Genomic DNA, 16026 nt, shown 5'->3' with positions numbered 1-16026 from the left:
GTTTATTATATGATCCTCATTGAGGATTTATCGCGAATATATCATTCAATCCGTGGAGTGGCCTTGTGATGGCTATCTCGATTCTTATTAAGGGTTAGAGAGGTGTTGATTGTTTACTGATTGAATTAATATTGCGTATATTAGCACGAATTGACGTTTAAACTTCATTATTATAGAACGTGTTACATGGGAATTCTCACTAAAATTTTACTAATCTATATTATATTAATATATTATATTTTATCTATATTATACTAATATTATAAAGCTGAAAAGAGTTTGTTTGTTTGTTGGAACGCATTATCATATCTCAGGAACTACTGGTCCTATTTGAAAAATTGCAATGTCACTCAGTGTTCTTGCAGCTTTCTAATGGTGAAAGATTTTTTGAAATCGGTCCAGTGGTTTTTTCGTCGAAACGCTACAAACATACAAAAGTTTCCTGTTTATAACAGCGTAGGTAGATGACGCGGCAAAAAAACAGCGAATGAAATTAACCGCGATGCATATAAAATAAATCGGATCTAGGTTAAAAATCACAACAACCACACTGACCATTTGACATTGGTTTTCCTTATAACTGTTATTAATGAAAAGTTTAAAATAAACACCATTCATGTTTTGTTGTGAGGTCGCAGTGTCAATGTTAATTGGATCATCAGTAAGTGTATGCAAGTTGTTGTGTAATTGAGTCATGGAGTTATAAAGTTTGACCGACTACGAAAATGGATGTCAACATTTGAAAGGTAAATGAATTTTGACACTAATATATAACTATATTTATTGTGGGAGTCGCGCACGGTTCGGCACGAATTGGTCCAGCTCGCACCGGGGAAGTACCACACCCCCACAGAAAACCGGCGTGAAATAATAGCTTGCTATTGTGTTTTGTACGGTGAGTGGGGGAGTTGGAGGCCTATTTCCTTCTCCTTGCCGTTCCCAGTCTATTCCTTTTTTTCATTCGTCAATCCTTTCCTTATCCCTTATCCCTTAAAAGCGGGCAGCGCGTTCTCAGAGGTCTGAGCCTCTGCGAATGTTCATGGGCGGTGGTGATCGTTTACCACCAGGCGAACCACCAGCTCAGTTGCCCGTATTGTACCGTGGTCATTGATTGTACCGTGGGTTATATATAGGGTATTTCTTTATTTAAATTTCCACCTCTTAAAGACCAAAATAGAGGATGAAAGTTGAATGAAAGAAATAAAGTTCACGGGCACAGCTAGTATTGTAGGTATATAGCACTCAGGAGTTAAGTGCATATCCAATGATGAAAGGATTTTATAAAATCGGTCATATAGTTCCAGAGATTAGCCGGAAAAAACAAACAGACATACAGAGGAGCATAAATTGTATTTTTTGTTTGTATTATATTTATATTTTTATTTTATACTTATTGGTACTTACAAATCTATATATCCATCAAATCCAATCTATCTATACTTATAGATAGACTTATATAGGCCTATCTTCCGCCCGCGGCTTTGCCCGCGTGGAATTAGGACATTTACAAATGATTTAATGACTGTCTGATCCTGTTTTATACCAAGGGAGCATTTAAAAAAGTCACCCAAGTATCACTATCACCCAAGACAGCTCATACCCTGTCTGTATACCAATTTTCATCAAAATCCGTTCAGCAGTTTCAGCGTGATTGGCGGACAAACATCCAAACAAACAAACACATAATATAAGTGTGATTATTATGCATTATGCTATCCCACAATAATGGGATATAACATATTTCGCAGCTGAATGATCTCATTAATTGCCATAAGGTCACTACGATAACATTACAGCAATTATTAGGTAGGAAACTGGGTCTCATTTTCACCGTTCGTCATTGTTATATATATCAATGATATCTTAATGTGTTTCGTGTATAAATAAAACATTATATAACTACCCGCATATATTTTTTAGCACCCGTTTTGACTCTGCTTGGTAATTTTGTTCAAATAAAAATAATCCTTTTTTTAAGATAAGTACCTGGATAACCGAGCTTTGCTCGGTATTTTTTTTTATAAACTGTGTTTTTTGGAAATTATATTTAAGTATTATTATTCGCCAATAGATGTCAGGAAGAGTCATAATAAATTGGGACTACTCAAACGCCTCCTATTTGTTAAAAAAGTAAGTTTAAGTCGATAATACACGAATAAAACACGAATATGACATTTTCTAAAAAAGATTCCTAGCTAGATCGATTTATCGCCCCGGAAACTCCCTATATAATAAATTTCATGAAAATCGTTGAAGCCGATTCCGAGATTCCAATTATATATATATATATATATATACAAGAATTGCTCGTTTAAAAAATAAGATATCACCGACTTCCCTGAGAGAGAGGTACTACTTGAATTTCTAAATGACAACAAATCGCACAAAAAAGGCAGTCGGTTGTAACAAACCCAAAATGAGACCTGACCTGGTCTTCTTTGTGGGTGTGGTACAAATTGGCCTAAATGTATATACCAGGCAAAATTTGTTTATTAGTTTCGACATGGAACACACACACATATATTGTGCATAATCCATGTAATCATCATCAGCCAACACGTGTTCCCACTGCTGGGACACAAGCCTCCTATGAGGGTTCAGGCCATAATCCACCACGCTGGCCGAGTGCGGGTTGGCAGATGTCACATGTCGTCGAACTTTTAATTCTCGGACATGCCGGTTTCCTCACGATGTATTCCTTCACCGTTTTAAGCAGTGGTGATGTTGTCCACATGTGCAGATAAATTGAAAAATCTATTTATTTTCTACATGCTCGCCTGGACTTGAACTCTGATCGATTTTGATGTCCCAGATTCTCAACACTGAGCCGCCATTACTTCCATCGTTGTATACGAACATACAAACATACACAGTAAAATTATGCAGATCTGTATCAATAGGGACTCTTCTGTAGGTATGAGTTGTAATTCCCCGAACGAAATGATGCGCTTGCGTTCTTAAATTAACCGTGACTCGATTTTAAAAATATGCAATAGAAGGGACTTTTTATTATAATCCATAAATAATGCAATTGTTAACATTTGTATGTTTGTGACTCTAACGCATAATTATTTTTTCTTATGAAAGCGGGTAACTGAGCTGGTGGTTCGCCTGATGGTAAGCGATCACCGCCCATGAACATTCGCAGAGGTAGTGCCTATGCGAATGCGCTGCCCACTTTTAAGGGGTAAGGGATAAGGAAAGGATTGATGACTGGAAAGAAGGAATGGACTGGGAAAGGTTGGGAAAAGGAAGAAGTTAATACAGAAGATAATTTCTGAAAAAAAAGATTCCTCGCCCCATATTCCACCACGAAATAACGTCATTGAAACAAAGATAGCTTTATCATATAACAAGATAAAACCAGATTATAAGATGTCATAATATATGTGAGTAAAGTCGCGCAGAAAGCTAGTTGATGGAAACCGCAATTGGCTATGACAGTGTCATTACTGAGAAATTGCATCTCCTATAAATTTATCTACAAAGTAACATCATTATTATATCGGAAGCTGTTGTAATTATCTTATATGAATATAGAATAAACACATACCATATGTGTTTATCATAAAGTCGCTTTCTCTGTCTCTCCCTATGTATACTTGAACCTTTAAAGCTACGCTGCGGATTTTGATGGGGTTTTTTTATTTTATTTATGTAAAATAGCATCTATTAAACTACTCAGAATTTGAGGCGTGCGAAGCAGCGGGTAAAGGCTAGTACATAGTTTCTTTTGTTTATTATCACCAATAAATATACTCAGATTCAGGCCTCCTATGAGGGTTCAGGCCACAATCCACCACGCTGGCCAAGTGCGTGTTGACAGATGACGTCGAACGTTGATTCTTCGACATGCCGGTTTTCTCACGATATTTTTCTTCACCAAACGAGTGAATCTTTTTTGATACTTTTTTCTAGTGGGCTACATTTTGTTGCGAAAAAAAAACTTTTAGAATATTTAATAGATATGTAAACGAAGCCGCGGGCTTAAAGCTAGTCGATAAGTCAAGTCCCCTTTAAGAACATACGTGGCATAATTGTAACCGCATTACAAGTTCTATAATAAGTTTTTAAACACTAACTTATTCAACTTAACCGCAGTTAGGTCACCTAGGCTTTATTGCAAATAGGTATTGTAATTTAACGGGAATTTCCATTCTAAATAGCACAGAGCCTTTTAAATAACAAGGAAAATTCGTGTGATCCTCATGGCGTCATCTTTTTATCCTAAATTAAAACAATATTGAATTTGAATACATCATTTTTTTAACTTTAAGAACGGTCTTCAAATCGTCACACTTCACTAGATTAAATTTATTTGTAACATTGGAGGCACCAGCTTTCAAATAAAAAATAATCTTCAAAATCAGTTAAGCCAGGCGAAGGTTCTGAGATAACAAACCGAAAAATACAGTCGAATTGAGAAAGACTTGATGAATATGGAAACTGACTTAAGCTTTGTGCTTTTGTATGTATCGTTGTAAACGGTTATTACTAATGCAAAGACAGATACGCAAATATTAAGTGTACGTAAAAGCAGTTTCTACTGAGTGACAAATAAACAAACAAACAAAAAAGAACACTTTCATATCAACAAAATCTCTTGATTGTAACGCTTCGTGGTTAAAAAAGGTATACATAATTCAAATTTGGCTCAATGCAACATCGTGACAAAGTATATTGGGGCAGTGTTGGCCATGTTTGTAGCGTAAAAGCATTTCATATGAAGAAGCATCCTCACACTGCGGGAACAATTTTATCTTCCAACACGAAGTCACAAACTGCAAGCTTTTACAAGTAAATATTTTATCTTCATCATCATCATCAGCCCATATATGTTCGCACTGCTGGGACTCAGGCCTCCTATGAGGGTTCAGGCCATAATCCACCACGCTGGCCAAGTGCGGGTTGGCAGATGTCACATGTCGTCGACTTTTTGATTCTCGGACATGCCGGTTTCCTCACGACGTTTTCCTTCACCGTTTTAAGCAGTAGTGATGTTATCCCCATGTGCAGATAAATTGATAAATCAATTTATTTCCTGCACGCTCGCCCGGTCTCGAACCCGACTTATCGATTTTGAAGTCCGAGGTTCTCACCACTGAGCCACCACTGCTTGTAAGTAATGTGAGTAAATATTAAATAACAAATAAATTATTTATTGTAAGAAAGAAGGAATGGACTTGGAAGGGTGAGGAAATAGAAATGGGCTTCCAGCCCCCCCCTTTCACCGTACGAAACACAATAGCAAGCTATTATTTCACGCCGGTTTTCTGTGGGGGTGTGGTACTTCCCCGGTGCGAGCTGGCCCAATTTGTGCCGAAGCGTGACTTTCACATGAGTTATATTGTAGAATCCATAAACTCTCAAATATTAATTCATATATAGATCTATGAAGTTGCAGCAACAGTGCGTATGGATCCATCGTTTGACAGTTTTATCTATCACGATCTACAAATTAATGAGGATCGACATTTCGGATCTATACGATTTTTTATTGATCATTGATGAAACGTTTAAATTAAATTAAAATAATATTGTTATCGTTATATCGTTTATGATGTGCTGAAATTTATATTGAAATACTTTATTAAATAGATATGAGATATGTGTATATTAATATAATATACAAAGGTACGGTGTAGCCTTATCGCTATGAGCAATCTCGGCCAGGCAACCTAAACTGATTAAGTTGTTTATCAGAGTACTACTTCGCCCGCGACTTCGCCCGGGGAAAGAGTCAAAAGACATTTCCATGAAGTCCCAAGGGAATGATATGTTTCACCGCAGTAAGAAATATCCTATAACACTCTCTAGCTTCCTTAACTATCGCCAGATACAACAATCGTGTCGTTAAATCGATAGTGATAGAAAGGCAAACAAAAAACAAACACAATTTTTCATTTATTATATTACTAAGGACTTTTATCCTACTTATCTATTGTGTTGCGTAGATGTCATGAACTGAAGTACTATATATCAATCTAAACCTCTATAATATTCGTTCATCTGTTTTGTAATTATGTAAAGACAAACATAATGATGCTTTAAGTCAACAAGTGACTAAGTGTTCATAGCATTACATAGAAAAACTCTTAGAACGCAAGTTGGTCCCTGTGAAAAATATTAAAGGTTAAATAAATAAGAAAACACTTAAACATAAAACAATAAAATAGTTAAAGCCTACGGTGAAGTCATACTCACCTAAATTCAAAGAAGTTTAATGAATTTAAATCTTATGCTGTTAGAAATAGGGTTTAAATTGAAGATATACATTTTCATGGTAGCTTAAAAGCTCTAGTTACGTCATTTGTTTGTGTGCGTAAGGCGAATTTGTATGTGTTCTATGGATAATGTTCAGGTGTAGTGATGTTCGGAATATATATCGATAGCGAAAAAGTTTTTTACTTTGATTTTTGGTAGTCGTAGTAGTTTTTTGTGCTTGTGTGAATATTTGGAGATGATGGAATTAAGTTATAGTTGTTTTGGTTATAAACGGAAAAAGCTTTGTTTTTAATTTTATTTATGTAATTCCATTATAAGTCATTTTGGATAACTTCCTTGTTTATTATCTGTAGTTACATGTTATAATTATTCCTCAGTTTGTAGTTGTAGGTTATTTAATATCAAATGATTATATGATATAATAAAGCAATAAGAGTAAATTTGAAATATCTTAGTAATTGCTACATTCACATTAGAGGGATGTAAACTTTCCTACTACTATTAATATTGAAAATTTGAGAGAAAGGATGTATGCTTGTTACACTTTCACGTGAATACCACACAACGCATTTTGATTATACTCGGTAGTGCTAAAGTTTATGTACCACAGGACACCTAAGCTATAGACTTGCTTTTGCTCGCGGATTCGTTCGCAGTTAAAATCGCTCGGCATTGTTAGTTCACAACCTTCATTAATTTTTTTATTCACTTACTCATAGGTTTACTGTATATCGTTATAGATCCAGCATATTAAGTTTTTTTGTAAATAGATTAAAATGTCATGTATTGCAAGCTGGTTTTCCTACAGGTGTTTGTTAAATTAACCTTATGGCATATTTTAGTATACCATATCTTTTATTCTAGTACTAAGAAATGTTGCTAAACTAATAAAATTAAGTCATCATTACAGATAACACGATTAAAGACATTCATTATCTTGGAAAATTAAATCTTATCGACCTAGCACTTCACTAGAAACTCACACCCACAAGTAAAACCGTATCATACACGCGTTAAGCTAAAGATGTAAGCATTCGTTCAGAAAGCGACGCGTCGGAAAATTAACAAACCGGCGGCCGGCCAGCCAGTCTGAATTTAGTCGTGCGAGAAAGAGGTTGTGTCGTCCGCCCGGTACGTGCAAAGTTTATTTTTAATGCGTATGCAGCGTTCCATTTTCGAAATTGATATTTAAAAATATATCCAGTGTAGAGTGAGTGATGCCGATAATTTTTGTGCATTTTGTGTTTGGATGTATATCTATTTTATTTTATTTGGAGGGATCGTCTTATTTTCGCGAAAATAGCATCGGTGTGGTAAGATTATTTTAGGCTATGCAGCGGCTGGAGCGACTTGAATATTTGAAATAATATATGATAGTCCGCTAGCTTTATAGTTCGTTTTATTGGTAAATATAAACGGTCTATGAATATAATTTACGATATTGGTATACAGTTATGCGGAGTATTGAGGAATGTTTTTATTTATTTAAATTTTACACAGATAGTGAAGTAATTACACGTAAATCAACGTAGTAAAGATATTATATTCTTTATTATCTTTCTTTACATCTGCGCTTTGTATTTTAATACAGTTTGGAGTATAAATTTGATTTTTTATTTAGTAAAGATCCTTTTTGAAATCTGTGTGGTAGGTTTTTATCACCTATGAATGCTGAAAGTAATAAAGAATTATGATTGTACGTAGATAATGTTCATACAATTTTGTTACAATATAGATATTTTGTAATAATACTAGCTTTGTCGCAGACGAACCCGCGGGCATAGGCAAGTGTGTTTGTATGTCGTATGTGTTATTCTGGTACATAAGCTACACCACTGCCAAGTACCATCAGAATCCGTTCAGTGGTTTTTGCGTGAAAAGTAACAAACATAATATGTACCCATCCTCACAAATTTTCACAAATATAATATTAGTAAAAACAAGTACGTAAGGATAATAAAAAAAGAAATAATGTATAAAATACAAAATAAAAAACAGTCTTAAAAAGTCCGACAAAAACTTACAAATTCTGACACTAAGTCTGGAATCTAGACCATTTCAAGTTCCAAATCAAGTTTAGGCTGCGACACTGTCACGATCCTTGGTACTGTTAGGTATTGAGGCATAGATTACAAATCTAGGTCATTTGAATAAATCTAATGACATCATCTACCCTCATTTTCTAAGGTTCTACGAAAAAGTGAAATTGACATTATACTAAACTCTTGATACTGAAAGAAGACTGTACAAACGTCATTGTAAATATTAAACAATTTTACAATATGTCGCCCTTGTCGCTTACAAGCGATTTCTTCCATGCAACCTTGCGGGTATAGGAAAATTAATTGAGAAGGTAGAAGGTGCATAATTATACACACTAGAACGTCAGCATATAGCTAAAAACAGATGGAATTTTTAGATTCATTAAATAGAAAAATTAGAAATTTGTTTTTCTACATAATAAAAAGAAAATATCGAGTTTTGTGTTACCGTTATAAGTGTTTTAATTCCAAATATATTAAACACGTATAAATCAAACATTAATTAATAAATAGTTTAAAGGTTAGAGGAGGCTGTGTAGGTTTATTTCGTAGAAAGTTGAACTATGCCTGTACCCAGTAGCTCTGCGTGACCGTGCTAAGGCACTAATTAATAAAATTAAATTTTTATTATTAACGAGGTGTCGTAAAATGTGTAAATCATGTGTTTCACTTATATGCGTATTATATTACTAGCTGCGCTCCGCGGTTTCGCGTAAATTCGTATCCCGTTGGATTATCGGGATAAAAAGGTTACCTATATGTTTTTGCAGTTGTCCAGCTATCTACGTACCAAATTTTGCAATCGGTTCAGTAGTTTTTGCGTGAAAGAGCAACAAACGCACACACATCCTTACAAACTTTCGCATTTATAATATTAGTAGGAAGTAGGATAGTAGGATTAGTAGGATGATATAATAAATAAATACATATATGTATTACTTCAGTCGTTTTCAACACAAATCTCATATATAAAATTCACGTGTTACTTACCATACTCATCCGAAACGGCTGGAGCGATTCTCATGAAATTTTATTTGTATATCGAGTAGGTCGGAGAATCGGCCAACATCTATTTTTCATACCCCTAAATGATAAGGCAAGGCAGAACAGCGTTTCCCGGGTAACTTGACAGTAAACTTATAAATTAACTCTTGCGTCATACGTAGTAAAAATAAAAATTATCTCAAAACTTCCATTTGAATGTAAAGCCTACATTCGAGTATATTCCACGATAAAAAATGATAGTACTATCTATTCGAGTTGATGTATTATATTGATTTGTGTAAAATATAAGTTAACATTGCGCCCGCGTCTTTGCCCGCGTAGTTACGGTTAATTCTCGAGTCTTAAACTATACCTATCCTAAATTTATTCTTAAACTTATTTATAATAAGTTTATTTCTTGATTCAACCGTCAAAAAATAGTGATCCAATTTTAATTAATATTTATTAATAAATTGAGTTAAATGATAATTCTTTTTCTCATATCTATTATAGCATTTCGTAGTAGCGGCGAAGTCTGGTCAAAACCTAGTGTTCATAAAACGTCGTAGGTACTGAATAATGCAAGCGATCGAGACACTGTAAACATTTCAATCAGCATTATTTGTGCTCCATTGGATAAATGACTTAAGCTTGGAGCACATTTGCGTCTTTATTGTTAAACTAGCTGTAACCCGCGGCGTCTCTCGTGCTAACTTGGTAAAAAGTAGCCTGTGTGATAATCCAGACTATAATCTATCTCTGTACCAAATTTTATACAGATAGGATAAGCTGTTTTCGCGTGAAAGAACAACAGACATCCATCCATATTTACAAACTTTCGCGATAGCTAGCTATTAGTATAGATACAGATTAATAGCCTTTTTAGTAAGCAACCACAGATAACATAATACTATACTAGGTACAATCATGGAATCCTGTGTTCGATTCCCGGTTGATACTACCTCAAAAAAAGCCTCGGTCTGCTAGGAAAGCCTTTATATTGCTCAAATAACTTATTATTATTAAACAATGAAAGATTCAACCCACTATTTATTAAAGAACGACTACATTCATTTCTAAATAATTTAGTATGCATCATATCGCATCGCATTACATAAAAAACAACATATTATATCGTATTTATGCAAATCTAACGCGATTGCAAATTGCTCTTGCATAATTATTTGCATACACGCAACCTTGACATTCATCGAACATTATCTGTGGTCTATGAATTGGCGCGCAAATAGCTGTCATATTTTTTCGTAATGAATCATGCGGTATTTTTTTTTATAATTGTGATGATGTGCCATGTTTTTACCGTTTTTGTCTAGCTTTGTTGCATTCTTTAAAGTGTTGCTAGGTTATCAAAACTCAAAAAAATCTGTTTTCGATTTTGTACATATAAAAATAAATCTTAGTTGTATGATCACCCAGAGGCCTGGGAAAGCGTACGTGCGTGACTGACAAATATATGTCAAAAATTGGTTTATCTAATCGTATGTGTCGATAAGAGGATTATCTATAAAGGTAACTGTGTTTGATACGTGGTACAATAATTCGGCAACAGCTACCATACGATAATCATAGACAATTTCTATCCATCATTCTTTATCTATGGATAGAAATGTACATGATAAATGTTTGAATCTAGAATTTAGGATGTTGACGCTAAATAGGCCCGCTGATATAAGTTTGATATTATATAATTCAAAAATCCTGGGTATTATGATAAATTTTTAGCGGTAAAGTATCAATGATAAGTTTACGAATATTGAATATTATACATATGAAATATACTTATATCAAGTCAATAAATATAAATTATCTAATTTCAAACAGTTCTCCTTATCAATGGTATTACGTTATTTACAATATTGCCATCCTTCAAATAACCTCGCTTTAACAAAGTTACTGGTCGCAGCGGAATTAAATTAAAAAGTAAATTCAATTTCGTGTCTCTATACGTATCAAATTTTGAAATTGGAATTAACTGTAATCGAAACCTTCGCCGCACTTGTCAAAAAAAAGCAAGCAGCTGACAACCGTGGGAGATCAGTGGTTTCAGCTTTCTAACCTTGAAATCTAATACAAAAAGACATTTAGCAAACACGAGGGGCTCTAAACAATGAATTTGACGCAATATCGTCAAAAAAATTAAAGGTGTCATAATCGAGGGGGCCAGGACCTTGAATTTTTGAATTTGGAAGGGTTCGCGCTACGTGATCGAAATTTAAATGACAATGTGAATGGAATCTTTGAATCGGCTAGTAATGTACCGATGAAAGAATTAGGAACACATTTGAATATTATAATAATTTGTTTTTTATTCACGTTCGGTCAAAGGAAACGCCACATCGAATACTACTTTTTACGTTTGGCGGCACGTGTAACAATTGCTTTCTTTCACTGATGTCATTCGATTTTCAAATATAGAATTGAAAAATGGCTCAGTACAGAACTGAATTAGAATGTAATTGATTTCAGTAAAAGAAATATAAATACATGATTATACGTATCTAATTAAAAAAATGTAGTAAAGTAATATTGAAAAAATATTAATTTTATAGCAACGTAACATATCTTTGTAAATAAGAGTTTTGTAACCAACTATAATAATAGATAAGTGGTTAATCATTATGTTGACAGTAAACAGATTCAATGTGCTTATCTATGTTATTTTTTATTAACACTCGCAATAAATATGCGTTTAATCAATTGGTTAAATATCAAATAGATTAAATTCAAAAACTTTAAACGCGCATATAGAAGAGGAAATTTGTATAAAAATTCTAGGTAGAAACGGATTCGCAGTCTTAATAAAACAATGGTAAAACGCAAAAGTATCTAAACGTTATATAAATATCCTAAAAGTAACAATTACGATATAGTCTACATATAGTCAACTCAACAAAAAGATCACATAATACCAATATTTCAATTCATTTAATCAATGGCAAGTGAAACATCTTTTCAAAGGAAAATTAATAAAAGATACACGCATCAGGCGGTCTGTCCGCTCGTTTGTCCCCCTGACATATATACCATAGAGTTTTTAAAAGAAAGCCAACCTCATTCACTTCCGAATGTAATTATCATAACTCGTTCATCTCGTTCATGAACGAACGCAAAAAATCAATCGATGCCAATGACATTGCGCCGAAAGACCGAATGAAAAGCGCGCGTAATGCCGCCATGTTTTATTTATAACTTAAATGTTTATTTTTATGGAACGGTGAGTTTTTAAACTGAATTCATAGGAAGTTGATTCGTTTCATATTTATTTATGTACATTTTAATGTTTATGGTTTTGCCAAAAGAGAGATAAGAGATATAAATATAATATTACGATTGCAAGGACCTCGAACGTATTTTAAGAAATATTTTAACAGTGAGCAATGAGTTAAAAATAACTTATATTTAGGTTTGATGTAATTTCCTACAAATCGTTTATTGTTCAAAATGTAAAAAAATGGCTTTTTCGTATACTTCTGCTGCTACAATGTAATTTTTTTAACACTTAAGAGAACTACGATAAGGTCGGACATAGACAAAAATAAGAAGAAGAATCCTACTAATATTATAAATGCGAAAGTTGCAAAGGTGTGTGTGTGTGTGTGTTTGTTGCTCTTTCACGCAAAAATTACTGAACCGATTGCAATGTAATTTGGTACGTAGACAGCTGGCAAACTGGAATAACATATAGGCAACTATTTATCCCGATATTCCTACGGAATACGAACTTACGCGGGTGAAACCGTGGGGCGCAGCTAGTAGTGAATACTTTAGTACTTTTTTCATTTTTCTATTCTTTCAAAATTTCTTTAGTGAATACTTTATATTAACCTTGATAACAATTCGGAGACATCTGAAATCATATGTTACGCGTACATGGAAGCTTTTAGTCCATGATATTATTATATAATAGCTTTAAGGCCTTTGCCATCTGTCAAAAAAAATCAATGACGTAATTCATAAGTCATAAAAATAACCATTCGCGTATTTTTCGCTACCATAAACATTCCGTTATGTCTGTTTTCAAACCTTTTTGGATTGATGATAAATAAATATAAATAAAAAGAGAATTGTCGTAATTATAGCCGTATTGGCATATCAAGGTGAGGGGAAGTTGTGCCGCGAATTTTTGACAATTAAACCATCGATAATTTTTTTGTTTCTTGTCTGTGTCACGGTCGTTGTTTATGGATGTAACCTTCTTTTTGGTATTTTCTTTTTTTGTTCTTTTGACATCCAGTCGAAGCTATGGATGTTTTTTAGGTGATTGGGATTCTTAATATTTATAAAGAAAGTAAACGAGGATTTATAAGCCGTAGACAATTAATGAAACTGTTAAATTAACAAATTCTTTTGTGTGTTATAAAATTATTGTATTAGTTATCACCAATTCTTGATAAGTGTACGAAATTTGAAATAAATCTATCCGTTTAATTCGGTCAAAATCGAGTATAAAGGAGTCGGGAGGTAGTTTTTTTTTATGTCATAACGGGCAACTGAGCTGGTGGTTCGCCTGATGGTATATGATCACCACCGCCCATGAACATTCGCAGAGGCTCAGACCTCTGAGAATGCGCTGCCCGCTTTTAAGGGATAAGAGATGAGGAAATAATTGATGACTGGAATCAAGGAATGGACTGGGAAGGGCGAGGAGGAGGGAAAGGAAATAGTCCTCCGGCTCCAAAAAAACACACAAACATAAGTGCAGTTAATAAACACGTGTTAATAATATTAATTTGATAAATAGTAATAACGTGAAGAGAGAGAAAAAAGTTAATATTCATCTGGCAATGTTTTCCAATAAGCGTTATTATTGCAAATTATCGCGACCTTATCAGTTACGTCAATGTTAGCTCTCGCTGATAGCGATAGGTTTCCCTTGACATGGGATCGATTAGCTGTTCAAATAGCTGAGGAAACTATTAGAGAACTAGGTAATACTAGGTCCTAATAGGTGATCTCTTTAGGAGGCCAAGACTCACTTTAGGTCACTGCGCCACTCTAGCAGTAATAGCTGATCTGTGTGTAATAGTGAAGTCCCTTGTCCCCTACTGGGGTATGGGGCAGATGATATACATCTGTTTCACTGATCGATTTTCTTTATGGACAAGTAAATGATCAGTCTTCTGTGTCCTGCCAGACAAAGAATTTTTTTTTTGCGTCCCCCACTGGTAATCGAACGAAGGATCCCTCGGTTCTAAGCTCACGCGTTAACCACTGTACCAAGGAGGCGGTCAATAGCTGATCTGTTCATAGAATTTTTAGTTCATAGAAGTTCTAGTTCATGTTCATTAGAATTAAGGAAATGTGGTCAATGGAGCTATCTTATATTCCCGAGTATCAGCCCAGAGTTAGATTCTTCTCCCCACCTCACTCACGTAATTAATGGATGCCCCCCATTCGCTGAGGGTAAGTAATGTGGATTATGGGGAGTTTTTATATTTCCCGAGAATTAGGTCAAAGTGAGCTGAGTGAAAATTCTAGGTATACATAGAAATAGATAGTTCGAGCATAAAATCAGCTTATATATCACTGTAGGTTTTAATTCATCTGCATATCAATTATCAGGGAAATTCGTTTAATAGATTTGGAGTAAAAGACCAATAATCACATTAAAATTCACTTACGAATATAGAAGGATGACATAGATAGTTCATATCATATATTATAATAAAATTAATGATGAAATATTACCTAATCGCAGGTCAGTGGGACGACTTTCTAGATATCATAGTCACTATGGCCAATTTATTGTACGTAGATACTTTACGATCTTACTTGGAAGCAAGCCAGTTGTTGTGTTGTTTAATAAAAACTTTTTTAACGTAAGAACTCTACTTTTTATCTATGAATTTGAATGCGGAATTTTAAAAAAAATATAAACATTTCCAAATTTAAAAATTGGCTTTTTTTCGCAACATATATTTGAATTTGGAATCTCTTTTTAGAAATAAAACCATTAATTAAATAATGTAAATTTAAAAAAGAAAAATGTGTTTGGGCATAACAATAGTGAATAGATGTATATGTTGGGTCAACAGTGATCTTTATGGGTGTAATTGCTTAAACCTTGTACTTAGAGAGTAGTATTTGATTACTGCCGGTCCCTTCTTCCTGTGGTATATATAAAGCCTATAGCACTGAGGGACCACCTTCATATCCTACATTGAAAGGAATTGATAAATCCTACCCCCAAAGGGATAAAATAGGGGACGAAAGTTGGTACCGTGAAAATTTATTTGGACCGCGCGGGTGAAGCTGCGAACACCTAGTTACAATATCCGAATTTGTCGAACAGTTTTTGATATTAAACATTTTTATACCCACGTTCGCAAACGAAGGAGGTTTTTAATTAAACTGTATTTTTGGGTTATGTTACTTATATAACTTCGTGGGTTTTGGCCGTTATACGCGATTCTTTTTGTGTTTTATAGAAAAATGTGGTCATTAGGTGCCATTTTTGAATTTGTAATTGTGCCTGCCTTCAGGGTTGTCGGTTACCATTTTTGTAGGAGAGAATTAGTTTAATTTCGGTTTTATGTTATCTCATAATAAATATTACATTTCAATAATAATACACACACATATTATACATCCTATCCTACTATCCTTCCTACTAATATTATAAATGCGAAAGTTTGTAAGGATGTGTGTGTGTTTGTTGCTCTTTCACGCAAAAACCTACAGAACCGATTGCAATGAAAATTGGTACGTAGACAACTGGAATAACATACAGGCAACTTTTTATCCTGATATTCCT

General features: G+C 34.1%; 1 protein-coding gene across 3 annotated transcripts in view; it reads left to right on the top strand.

Annotated features, from left to right (window-relative positions):
* Positions 1–726: 726 nt before the first annotated feature.
* The window catches only part of LOC119835992 (neural cell adhesion molecule 2-like), a 127611-nt gene continuing 112311 nt past the window's right edge, over positions 727–16026 (top strand). Inside the window, exon 1 of one of the 3 annotated variants that reach the window (XM_038361146.1) lies at positions 727–746. The gene's annotated coding sequence lies outside the window, so the exon portion shown is untranslated. Of the gene's footprint in view, positions 747–7219; positions 7357–7517; positions 7539–16026 lie in introns of those variants that run through there. The other 2 variants (XM_038361144.1, XM_038361145.1) reach the window with 2 other exon arrangements.

The sequence above is a fragment of the Zerene cesonia genome, chromosome 22, assembly GCF_012273895.1.
Source record: "Zerene cesonia ecotype Mississippi chromosome 22, Zerene_cesonia_1.1, whole genome shotgun sequence".
NCBI classification, from domain to species: domain Eukaryota; kingdom Metazoa; phylum Arthropoda; class Insecta; order Lepidoptera; family Pieridae; genus Zerene; species Zerene cesonia.
This window is presented reverse-complemented; position numbering and strand designations above follow the sequence as displayed.